Source organism: Anomaloglossus baeobatrachus, chromosome 1 (genome assembly GCF_048569485.1).
Source record: "Anomaloglossus baeobatrachus isolate aAnoBae1 chromosome 1, aAnoBae1.hap1, whole genome shotgun sequence".
NCBI classification, from domain to species: domain Eukaryota; kingdom Metazoa; phylum Chordata; class Amphibia; order Anura; family Aromobatidae; genus Anomaloglossus; species Anomaloglossus baeobatrachus.
The window spans coordinates 574695778-574708837 of NC_134353.1; the positions used below are offsets into that span (position 1 = coordinate 574695778).

The 13060-nt window shown below is 42.4% G+C and overlaps 1 protein-coding gene across 2 annotated transcripts in view; it reads left to right on the forward strand.

Moving 5' to 3' along the window:
- Nucleotides 1-13060, forward strand: part of SPATA6L (spermatogenesis associated 6 like) — a 118553-nt gene that overhangs the window by 70340 nt on the left and 35153 nt on the right. The gene's annotated exons all lie outside the window — the stretch shown is intronic.

A 13060-nucleotide genomic window follows, 5' to 3' on the forward strand; every position in this document is an offset into this window, starting at 1 on the left:
GATCTCAGGAAGAATTGTGGACTTGCACAAGCCTAGTTCATCCTTGGGTGCAATTTCCAGATACCTAAAGGTGCCTCGTTCATCTGTACAAACAATTATATGCAAGTACAAATAAAATGGGAATGTGCAGCCATCATACCACTCAGGAAACAGATGGGTTCTGTCTTCCAGACATGAACGTGCTTTGGTCAGACATGTGCATATCAACCCAAGAACAAAAGCAAAAGACCTTGTGAAGATGCTGGTGGAAGCTGGTAAGATTGTGTCACTATCTACAGTGAAACAAGTACTCTAGCAAAATCAGTTGAACGGTCACTCCTCAATTAAAAAGGCATTACTCCGAAAGAAACATAAAAAAGCCAGATTAATTTTTGGAAATGCACACAGAAACAAAAACCTTAATTCTTAGAGACATGTCCTCTGGTCTAACGAATCTAAAATTTAACTATTTGGCCATAATTACTATCGTTCCATTTGGAGGAACAAGGGAGAAGCTTTGGAGCTAGAGCACCATCCTAACTGTGAACATGGGGGTGGTAGCATCATGTTGTGGGGTTGCTTTGCTGCAAGAGGGACTGGTGCACTTCACAAAATAGATGGCATCATAAGGAAAGAAGATTATGTGGTAATACTGAAACAACATCTCAGGACATCAGCCAGGAGCTTAAAGCTTGGGCGGAAATGAGTCTTTCAAATGACCCAAAGCATACTGCCAAACTGGTTACAAAGTGGTTTAAGGGTTACAAAGTCAATGTTTTGGAGTGGCCATCACAAAACCCTGCTCTCAATCCTATTGAATTTTTTTTTTTTTGCAAAGCTGAAAAGGCAGGTGCGAGCAAGGCGACCTACAAATATGGCACAGTTACACCAGTTCTGTCAGGAGGAATGGCCCCAAATCTTACCAATTATTGTGAGAAGCTGTTGGAAGGATATCCAAAACATTTGACCCAAATCATATAGTTTAAGGGCACTGGTACCAAATACTAATGAGAGGTATGTAAACTTTTGACTTTGCAGAAAGTAATAAGAATGCCTTAAAGCATTCTCTCTCTCTCTCATTATTCTGGCATTTGGCAAATATAAATAATTTTGGTTCCTAATTGACCTAAAAAGGAAAGGTTTATTCTGATTTCATGTCAGATACATTATACACTATACATTTAGATAGTGAATGGAAACTTCTGGATTCAACTGTACATCAGCAGAATCGTTGACCACAGTTATTAACAGTAGTGCTGTTGATGTCATGTCAGCTCTGCATACAACAACAGACACTGAGAGAGGCGGTAGTGACTCAGCACTGCACCCGGGCATGGTAGGTAAAGAACAGTTTGATTTTTTACTACTAACAAAATGTCTAGGAAAAACGTTTCTGAAAAGGGACAACCCCGTTAAACACATAATGACCATGCTTTTTCATGAAATCATCCACTTTGAACTGTAAAAAATAGCTTTTATGCTATGTTAGAATATGTACTAAGTTAATAAAATTGTAGTAATTTTCAGTCTGCACTCTTCAATTATTCATTTCAGATTCCCTGATATACAGTTTGCATCCTTCTGCATGTTTTACATTTTTCTTCTGTGGGAGTGTCTCTCCCAGTAATATAGGCTGGACGTGAGCTGTGTTTGTCCAGGGTGCCGCTGTCTTCCTGTGCTTTCATGTATGAGCATGGCTTCTGTACAGCACTTATTTCCAGTTTATGTGCTTTACATTTTTTCCATAGCCATTTTTCTCTGCTCTCCTTGAGATACTTTCTCCACTCTCTATTCTGTGAAATAGCATATCACAGAGTCACCCCTTAGCCATTTCTGAGATGGATATCACTATTTAATTAATCCTTTCATTAATTTCAAAACCACTCTCTATTGGGGAGCATTGATTTTCTGTCTTAACACTATAGGCCCATTATGGGACACTGCTGCTCTGTACGGTAATGATCTTACAAATCCCTCTGTCTGCTCACCATGCAGATTTTCTGCTTTTCTATCACTTGGTTTCTGATTTCTGAAGTCAGCTTTTTACCTGAGACTTTCAGAAGATTTTATGTCCTTGACTGAACAGATGTGTCACATTATTTACTGCCGTAATTTTATTCTCATCCAAGCAGTGCTTACATCTTAATTTACTGCCTGCTTGCTGAACCTCAGTCATGCCACAGTAGAATATTATGGTTGGTGGCTTATTTAATGAGATGGTAAATCACTGTACCGTCCATCTCAGCAGTGAAGAGATAAGCTTAGTACTTACTGATGCTCTGTCTGACATTGACCTATTGTATCTAAACCTCCTTCTGCTTTCATTTCTATAATGCAACCAGTGTCTATAGCAGGGGTGGGCAATTAATTTTCCCATGGGGCCGCATGAGAAATTGGGATGGTTTTAGAAGGCCGGACTAATATAATTAACTCGGTTCTACATATATATATATATATATATATATATATATACACAAACACGCATATATACTGTGCGTGTATAATATATATACACATACACACAATGTATACATACACACACAATCCCCATATACTACATCACTACACCCGCCACATACTACACCTGTAATATACATCAGTATACACTACACCTGTAATAAACTACACCTCTATATACTATACCACTATATATTACATCACTACACCCCTATATACACCTGTAATATACTACACCCCTATATACACCTGTAATATGCTACATCACTATATACTACACCTGTAATAAACTGCAGCACATCACTATATACTACACCTGTGATAACCTACATCACTACACCCCTATATACTACACTTGTATTATACTACATCACTACACCCCTATATACTACACTTGTATTATACTACATCACTACACCCCTATATACTACACTTGTATTATACTACATCACTACACCCCTATATACTACACTTGTATTATACTACATCACTACACCCCTATATACTACACTTGTATTATACTACATCATTACACCCCTATATACTACACTTGTATTATACTACATCATTACACCCCTATATACTACACTTGTATTATACTACATCACTACACCCCTATATTCTACACTTGTATTATACTACATCATTACACCCCTATATACTACACTTGTATTATACTACATCACTACACCCCTTTATACTACACTTCTATTATACTACATCACTACACCCCTATATACTACACTTGTATTATACTACACTCCTATATACTACACCTGTATTATACTACACCACTACACCCCTATAAACACCTGTATTATGCTACACCACTACACCTGTAATATACTACACCACTACACCCCATATACACCTGTAATATACTACACCACTACACCCTTATATACACCTGTAATATACTACACCCCTATATACACCTGTATTATACTACACCCCTCTATACACCTGTATAATACAGGTGTATATAGGGGTGTAGTGGTGTAGTATAATACAGGTGTATATAGGGGTGTAGTATAATACAGGTGTATATAGGGGTGTAGTATAATACAGGTGTATATAGGGGTGTAGTGGTGTGGTATAATACAGGTGTATATAGGGGTGTAGTATAATACAGGTGTATATAGGGGTGTAGTGGTGTAGTATAATACAGGTGTATATAGGGGTGTAGTATTATACTACACTCCTATATACACCTGTATTATACTACACCACTACACACCTATAAAACTACACCACTACACCCCCCCATATACCACACCTGTAAAACTACATTCCCATATACTAAACCACTACACCCCAAATATTTGTCAAAAGTTACCCCTCTCCCCCAGCCCCCCGCCTGCCCGCCCCCATTGTCCCCGCAGGTTACTAGTAACCACTCACCTCTCTTCTTATCGTTCCTGTCCTCAGACACCTCCGTACGAGCCCCCCGCTGAGCTGCTTCTCCTTCACATGGCCAGGCTGCGCCGACGCTGTATTCCTAGGAGCCCCCGCCGCGGCCTCTCTCCATACGGCCCCCGCCTCTGCAGCTTCTCCTGCCGGGCGGGAACTTTTCAAATGACACACGCGCGCCGTACTGACGATATCAGGGCGCGCGTGTGTCACAGAGAAAAGTGTCGGGCAAGGAACAGAGGAGAGATTCCTGCGTTCCGCTGCCTACACTGTGCGGAGCTTCAGGATCTGTCCTCTGTTTCCTGCCCGACACGCAGCGTGTGATGAGGGTCAGGGCCGGTTCCACGTTTTTGTGGGCCCTGGGCGGAAGAGTCCCAGTGGGCCCCATCAACACGCAGACACACATACGTACACATACATATTTAAAGACAAACTCACAAAAATACATATAGAATGGACACATCTATACAGCCATATACACTGACATACATAGATACACATTATACATGCCTACAGACACACAGCTCTGCTGCATACATACAGACACACATAGCTCTGCTACAGACACACATAGCTCTGCTACAGACACACATAGCTCTGCTACATACACACATAGCTCTGCTACATACATACACATATAGCTCTGCTACATACATACACACATAGCTCTGCTACATACATACACACATAGCTCTGCTACATACATAGCTCTGCTACATACATACACACATAGCTCTGCTACATACATACACTCATAGCTCTGCTACATACATAGCTCTGCTACATACACATAGCTTTGCTACATACAGACACACATAGCTCTGCTACATACATAGCTCTGCTACATACAGACACACATAGCTCTGCTACATACAGACACACATAGCTCTGCTACATACAGACACACATAGCTCTGCTACATACAGACACACATAGCTCTGCTACATACAGACACACATAGCTCTGCTACATACATACACACTTAGCTCTGCTACATACATACACACATAGCACTGCTACATACACACATAGCTCTGCTACATACAGACACACATAGCTCTGCTACATACAGACACACATAGCTCTGCTACATACAGACACACATAGCTCTGCTACATATATACATACATACACATTGCTCTGCTACATACACACATAGCTCTGCTACATATATACATACATACACACATAGCTTTGCTATATATATACATACAGACAGACAGACACACACGCGGCTCTGGGGCCCGGCACATACGGCACCGGGGGGGGGGGGTGTTTGCAGGGAATACACCTAGGGGGGAGAAGAGCCCATACAGCTCACCAGGGCCCATAAATCGGGGGTGGGGAGGGCACATACCGCTCAGGTCACGGTGGAGAGGGGGCCCACACAGAGCCGGAAAGAAGCACTGTGCTGGGGGTCGCTGGCTGGCACTGCAACTCTCATCTGTGGGATGAGCAGGACGCCGGCCGGTAGCTCCGCCCACAGATTAAGTTCAACCAGGAAGTCTTTGCTCCTTAAAGGGACGGCGCCGCAGATTCCTGCCGAGGACTGCGGTCACCGGAACTCGGCCCGGGGGCAGCAGAACTAAGGCGAGTGGGCCCCGGCCAAGGGGCACCAGAACTGACGAGGCCGAGTGAGCCCCCCCGGGCACTGATGAGGGCAATCTGACCACGCGCCTCCCGGAGCCTGGAGCTCCGGACAACAGGTCAGATTGCTCTCATCAGTGACCGGCCAGCAAGGACGCCCTGAGCCAGGCGGGCCGGTCACAGAGAGTAGGCGGGCCGGATGTGGCCCGCGGGCCGCCCCTTGCCCAGGTCTGGTCTATAGTATAAAAAGACTATAAAACACTGACATTGTTAGCAAAAAGTGATACCATATGATGTCCAAAAACGTATCAACTGATATGCCTTACATACGATTGGTAATTTTTTGGTACTTTTACTAATATTAGATTCATAGTCAAAATATTCAAACTTTGGTAGCCTTATAATTTCCAGCAAATCCCAGGTGCAGCACATTTTCTTCACTGTGTCTTTGTTATATACATACATATATATATACAAATTGAATATTGAGCACATACGTCTGGCACAACACTATTTGTCATTTTTGCATGTGGTTCGATAAGATTGGGGACTACTGTTCTACAGTTTCTTAAGTCTTAGGAATGCTGCATATATACACTACTCACAAAAGGACAGTTTTGGCTTTCGGGTGAAATTTCTACAAAACGTAAAAAGTTTTGTAGAAACTATATATAATAATAATCAATAAATAATAATAATAATAATCAATATACAGTGATATTTTATCATGAAGGTAGGACATTTAAGTAGAAGCATGCAATGGGGATTTCCTCATCTCAAACAATTTATTGCAACAAAACCCAACAACAGTTTTAGGTATACCCCCCAAAATGTCACTGTCTCAATAACTTGTCATGTGGTCTTGAGCATCAATTACAGCTTGACAACAACGTCTCATGCTGTTCACAAGTGGAGTTATTTTCTACTGAGCCATGGCATCCCAATCTTCTTGAATGACAGCCCTTAGGTCATTGAGGTTCTGGGGTACAGAGTTACGGCCTCTACATGGTGACTCAGCTGATCCCATAGATTATCTACGAGATTCAGGTCTGGAGAAAGTGCAGGCCACTTCATTTGAGGTACCCCAGTCTCCAGTTGCCGTTCATAATGATGCGTCCTTGATGAGTTGGAGCACGGTCATCCATGAAGATCAAATTATGCCTGTTTTGTTCATGCAGAGGCACAATGATTGGATTAATGATGTTATTCAAGTAGTAGGGGCTTGTCACTGTACCATTCACACAGTTTAGGGCAGTTCTGTATTGACTAAACACACCTGCCCACACTAACATCACCAAAGGCTTGTCTGGTGACAACAGTGGCTGATACACAGCGCTCTCCTTGACATCTCCATCATCGTTGGTAGCCATCATTTCTGTGCAGTGTGAATTGACTTTCATTAGTGAATAGCACTGAGGCCCACTGGTCCCTCATCCAGCAAGACGATGACGCCTCTGCCTGGTCATGTGGTCAGGTACCCTTGCAGATTGTCTAGCACGCAGACCACGCTGATGTAAATCATTTTGATGGTCTGACATGACACTTGGGTGTCTCCCACCTCCCTTAAATGGGCCGGGGTTGTGTGGCATTTATCATCCGGATGCAAAGGGCATAATTCACAATGAAGCAGTGATCAGGATAGGATGTGGCCAAAGCACGTTCACTTCTATGCATTTCTGTGACTTGCAGTTTCTCTGTATCTCTGTTACAACCTGCTGATGACACTCTAAGCTCAGTGGCCATGTTCGTCTGAGAACATCCTGCTTGAAGCCTTGCAATGGCACAGCACTGTTGGTCAAATATTAGATGTCGTCTTAATCTCATGATGGTAAAATGTGAACAACCTGATGAGGAGGACTGTTTAAATACCATTTCTAATTGAACCTTAAAATGTATTGGGCGATTCATGAATCAAACACCATTATGAATTTTTCCATTAAGCTTCTTGCTAGAGAACAGCAAGTTTTGTAAAAAGTACTGAAACATTGAACAGTTGGACATTTGTAGTCCAAAGTTTAGAGAAGGTCACATTAAAGTCACCCAAAAAGATTAGACGGCATTGTAGGAGCATATTGAAATTTCACCTGAAAACCAAATATTCCTAATTTTTTGTGAGTAGTGTAAGAGCAAATTACTTCTTAGGTAATTAGCAAGATTCATTGCTTTCCGATTATAATGTGACAGCTGGGGCTTTCAAATGGATAGGTCTGATAATATTTACAATGTATAAATGAAATAGAGAGACAGGCGCAATATGAGAAGCATCCGTGGATAACTCAATATAATTAATTTAATTTAGATCTGCTCACCTTTTCAGGTTGTGCGCCCCCGCACAACCCCAGTGAAAGCGTATCAGTCCGGGGTATTCCTCCGTTCTGAATGCAGTGTATAAAGCATATTGTCTGCTGAAACGCGTTGTATTAATAGGAGCTTGTAATTGAAAAAATAAAATACAACATTTAATATCAGCTAGTGGTTCCTTAAGCGCTACAATAGACCGAAAGAATTCTCTCCCAATATTTACAATGTGTCACAGAAACATTTTTAGTAGAAATAAGCGAAAATCCCGACATTCATTTGAGCATATTCACTCAAATTGGCTTGTATATTCGATCATGTCTGAAGAATATTTGGTCTGAATTAAAACTCCCCCAATTGCTGTGAAAACATGTTTATCATGTTCTCCAGTTACCCAAAGCATAATAAACTAAGGAGAGTGAAGGGGGTTAAATAATATTAATACAGTGGAACCTTGGTTAACGAGAACAATCCGTTCTGGGAGTGTGCTTGTTAACCAAGTTACTCGTTCAGCAAAGCAAGATTTCCTATAGGAAATCATTGCAATACAGACAATTATTTTCTCAACTTGGTAAATGTCCCATCCTGGTCCCCTATTGTGCCATTCCACACATGCACAAACACATACAAACACGTACAAACACGCACAAACTCACACAAACACACGCAAACACACACAAGCACGCATACACACTCACATATTATGCTCACCTTACCTTCCGTTCCATCGCCGGTCTCCTGGGACTTGCTGTTCGCTAGTACGGGCTGTGTATCTGGTAACCATCGCGACGAGGGAGGAACTTCCGCACCCAGAGGGCTGACGTCAAAGGCAGGAGTCACTTGCCTCTGATTGGTCAGCGCACTGCCTTTGAGTAGCGGCTGACAGCCGAAGTTCCTGCCTCGTCGCAATGCTTGCGGATACACATCCTGGAGCGGCGAACTACAGGACCCAGGAGGCCGGCGATGGAACAGAAGGTACACATATTATGCTCAGCTTACCTTCCGTTCCATCGCCGGCCTCCTGGGTCTTGTAGTTCGTCGCGAGGATTCCTCCCTCGTCGCGATGTACCAGCGAACTACAAGAACCATGAGGCCGGCGATGGATCGGAAGGTAAGGTGAGCATAATACTGTATGTGTGTGCGTGCGTGCGTGTGTGTTTGTGTGTGTTTTGTGTGTGTTTGTGTGGACTGCAAGAGCGGGTCAGAGCGCGGTGGATGTACAGAACCGGAAGTGTGTGTGGTGAGTATTTTGCTCATACAGCAAAGCTTTCTCGTAAACCGAGTTACAAATTTACAGAAAGCTTTGCTTGTTAAGCGAAATTCTTGTTAACTGGGTTACTCATTAAGCGAAGTTCCACTGTAATGATAAAAACATTGTATTCATATGTCCTAAGCCTTCAACTGACTCCTTTTGCCTCCACTCCAGCTCCCTGATCCTCTGCACAGGTCCTATATCCCCACCCATGACCCCCAGAAGATTCCAGTATATTGTTAGATTGGTGCAGATTGATTCCCAAAAATGTGCAACATCTCCAATAGCCATGTGTGGTTTTATGTGTGAATTGTGCTATGTAATCTGAGAGCAGCATGATGTAAAGGCGAGACCATAATTCCAGCGATGTATCACTTACTGGACGAAATGTAGTTTTAATAAAATCACTGGTTTCTTTGCTGCAGATCTAACAGTTTTCTGAATGCTGAACTCTGTATAAGGGTACTGTTCCACTTGCGCATAGCTTCTGATGCAAGAGCATTGGAAGCGATATACTAATGACCAGCGTCGGACTGGCTACCGGAGGCACTGCCAGTAATACCCAGTCCTGGCCGCAGTTACCTGCACTAAACGCCGGAGCTCTCAGCTGCTCTGCGAAATGCAGCCCGGCCTGTCCACAGCTGAATGCAGATTACCGCAGCCAGGATTGGTATTACCGGAAACTGCCGGTAATACTAGTCCTGGCCGCGGTTACCTGCATTGAACTTTGGAGCTTTCACCTGAGCTGCGGAGTCCAGCCTGGCCTGTCCCGCTGTCATGGACTGAACTGTGATAGTCGGGGTGTCAGTCGGCGCTCGCAGTTCAGTCCTGCAACCCGCTGTTCAGTCCAGGCTGCATTCCGGAGCTCAACTGAGAACTCCAGAGTTCACTGCAAGTAACCTAAGCCAGGACAGATATTACTGGCAGTTCCTCCGGTAGCCAGTCCGACGCTGCTAATGATCCTCTGCTGTGGGTGTCAGTCGAGGGTCATGCGACTAAGATGTGATCTTGTGATTGGATGACAGCTGTAGAGAAGAGGGAGGGAGCACTTTCTCCCCATCTCCTCCGCAGCCTTTCTCTGCATACATCACACTGCACTCGGATGGCATGCGAGTACAGTGTGATATTTCACACGTTCCCATAAGCTTGTATGGGGGTGCGTGAGCCAAGAATTGCTACCAAATGCAGCATGCTGCAATTCATTCCGCATGCTGCTGTGGTATGAGAAATCAATTGCAGATAGACACTGCCCCATAGTTTTGCGCTGGTGCGAGTGCAATCTGATATTTTATCGGATCAAACTCACACATGAAAACGCAAGTTGAACAGTACCCTAGCCCCAAACATTGCATTTGTCAGTTTTCTCAGTGGTGGGTAGGGTTGTACAGAGTTCATGAATATGGATGACTATGATAGCAGGATTACTAGTCCTCTAGTGACCATTTCATGCTGAGAAAACAGAGATTTTATACAATATATGTATCAAGTAATTTGGTATTTTACATAGACTATATATGCCTGTATACTGTAAAATACATGTACATTTTGTATACATTGAGAAAACTATACCTCATAACCATAACTTATCATATAACAAGGCACGGGTGCCCACAATGGGGCAAACACGTGTCTAGCACATACTCCTGAATGATATGAAAAAAGAAGAGAACCTGGAGTAATAAATGGTGCAAAACAATAACAAAGTTTATTATATGTAGAATAAACAAGACACTAAAAAGAAGAGGAAAATGGCCATGTAAAACACCATAAAAGACAACAATTGGGGGGTGGTAAGAAAGAAGTGGTGGCCCCAAGGGAATGGCTGCAGCATATACAGGAAAGATCAGAGGTAGATGGAATGCAAATATAATATCCTGACTAGCAAATATTACAAGCACAATGTAAATGTAGCAGCATATAATAAATAGATAGTCATAAAGTGCTGGGTGCAATAGCGGATGCACTGCAAATACAGCAGCAAAAAGTAGTTGTAAAGTGCCAAGTGCAATTAATGTAAGGCTAACCATGAAGCTGCTGTAGATGCAGTGCATATATAAGATCCACTCTATCACATGGAATCATCACAAAACAGTTATAATGTCCTAAAAAGTAAGGAAACAACGCTTGCAAAGTGCTAAGTGCAAAAAAGCCATAGTTCCCAATAGAGGGGATCCCTCATGAAAACAAGCCCCCTAGACCTGCCTGTATACTGTACAATACATGTACTTTTTGTATACATACAGGATACACTAGAGTGAGGGTAGATAGTTCAATTATATCCATAATTCTACTTGCTCCTTGAGTTTCCAACTGTGTTTATATGGGAATTACTGCTGCAGACTATTTCAAGGTGTACTTGCAGGGCCTTTTCCCAACTTCAAGTAATTCTCCTCCGTGCGATGTTTTACCTCGCCGTCTTCAGCACTCTTTAGCTCCTCCTCCTCAGGGTGTGGGGTCGGCATCTCTGCTCTTCCCACAGTTACATTAATTAAATAAATATTCTTCTTGTGGTCTGGTCAACACTGGGAATTGAACCCACAACCTGCATCATTGTATGCAACATCTTCAACTATGATCCACAGTCTGCACTGATAAGAATGGGAGAATTTTCTATAGTTGAAGCCACAGTGCCTGTTCTGATCACATAGGTATATTATTGTATTGGTACATATAGATACATCTGTATATAGCAGTGAATTTCTAAGTATCTATTATAGAGGGAATATGAAAGACAACTTTTTTCTTCTTATAAGATTACTAAATAATATTGAAAAACAAATACAAAAATTTAATTTTCTCATCTTCAGATCTGGTCTTCCTGTAAACTCACAAGGTATAATTATATCATTGTAGCTAAAGCTATGAGCTTTATAACACTGAATAAGTGCTGCATTTTTTCTTCTGCTTTTCTTCTGCACATTTTCTGCAGTATGCACCACATGTCGCGATAACAATCTTCTCTAATTATTGTGTGTTTGCTGCGTTTCTTTTATGCATTTTACCAATTATTTAATGCTTTTTAAATAGTACAGAAAAGCTTTGATTCTGCACTTAAAAATATCTCCACCTAGAAGCCTATAGAGAAAAAAAATGCACCAAAACCGAAGCGTTCAGCAGTATCTTTAGACACATCGAGGCAGGAATTCTCATAAAATCACTTCCACTTTGCTTGGACATATAAGCCGTGTTCACATAAACAGTAGCAACCAACAGTTTTGCTTTTTTTTTTTATTATAAAAGTGTGATTACTTCAGTCTGGTTGTTAACCCCGAAATCACCCAGGTCCGATGTAATGCACACGAGGTCCCAGCATGATTCCAGCTCTGCTAGATCTGAAGTGACAGCAGGCGGCCATAGCAGATGACTACCCGCTGTCAGCTTCAGGCAGAGAATGAGCTGCAGCTATGAGTGGTGACGTCACTCAGGTAATTTGCGTTCACCATTGGAGGTTCCCACAGCTCTCCACCTGTGATAATTGCATGGCTAGGGGCTGCAGCCTGTAGCTGTATACCTTTGAAATTATTTGACACTATTTTTTTTTTTTATACCACGATAGTGGCACACAGGCAGCGTCTGTGATTGGTTGCAGTCAGACACGCTGTCACTCCGACTGGGGGCACCTCTTACTGCAACCAATCACAGACACCAGGACTGCTGGTGGGAGGGTGAAGCAGTGAATATGGATGAACGTGGCCCCGGAATATCCAGGATAAATTCCGGGCCAGGGACAATTTTTTTTTAAGTCTGGTTAGTCTTGCCGATCCCAAATATCTGCAAGTTTGCCCATCACTGTCTGTTCTCTTTCAATTGTTGCTCCTTTGACCACATATTGTGGGTTCACAGCAACCGCTTCCAAATGCAAATGCCACACCTGGAGTTAGCCCCAGACCTTTTACCTGCTTAATTGATAATGGATTAATGAGGGAATAGCCCATGCAGCTATATAAAGAGCTGTTGAGATAATTGTGTAATTACTTTTGGTTCAATTAGGAATACCCTCGTATTAAAGCCGAGAGTCTGCACTTTAGGCCCATATTAATTATATAACTCTATCTTGTATATGTTTTGGTAAACAGC